An 845-nucleotide genomic window follows, 5' to 3' on the forward strand; every position below is an offset into this window, starting at 1 on the left:
TTGATGCCTTTTTCCTTCCTTGAACCTGTGATACCGTTCCTGGCAGCCCGAGGTGCTCCCCACCCACCCCAGTCTGTTTCAGCACATCTGAGCTGCTTGGCTTCACCTAAGTTTTCAGTAGACCGTTGTATCCTTCAGAGTGTGTGTGTCCTTGCATCAGTGCCCTTCTGTAGCTAACCTCGGCCTTCTAGCTGCCTTCACAGGGTTCCTTTGGTCGATTCACCTGTAGCTGTCTGTGAGATGACTGGAAGTGAGCATCTGAGTGAGCAATGACTGCTGGCACTCAGAACGCCCGTCCTGCCGTTGCTGCACCTACAGTTGTACTCACCCTTCTCAGAAACAGAAAAGTGAAACCCTGCCCCATTTTTCCACTTCCTCACATTATGCCTGACTGAAACATACTTAACAGGTCTAGGGGACAGTCTGTGATATGTTTTATGCTAAATAGAACTTGTGATGGTTTAAAACTTATTTATATCTGAGATGAAATCAAAATTGTAACAAATTGGAACAAGAATTTTACAAACACTTTAGAAAACTGCTCTATTTCAACTCCTTTTTACCTCTGGTTTCCAGGTTACATTAGTCAGGTTTGAGTAGCTTTGCAGGAACATGCCAATTAATAATCTACATGAAGTATATTATTAGAGGGAAACTAATCTTACTGCTAAGCAGTGTGCTGTACTATGTAGTGAATGTCTGCGTTTTGAAATTTTACAGTTATTTAAGGTAATAGTGTCATGAATGGTTTGAAAATGTCTGGTGACTTGCTTATTTTAAGTGATCACCATTAAGTCAGAAAAATGTATTTTCAAATGTTTTTTAAAGTGCCTTTTGAAATTTTT

The sequence above is a fragment of the Ochotona curzoniae genome, unplaced genomic scaffold (assembly GCF_017591425.1).
Source record: "Ochotona curzoniae isolate NIBS_2020 unplaced genomic scaffold, NIBS_Ocur_1.0 scaffold_3835, whole genome shotgun sequence".
NCBI lineage: Eukaryota > Metazoa > Chordata > Mammalia > Lagomorpha > Ochotonidae > Ochotona > Ochotona curzoniae.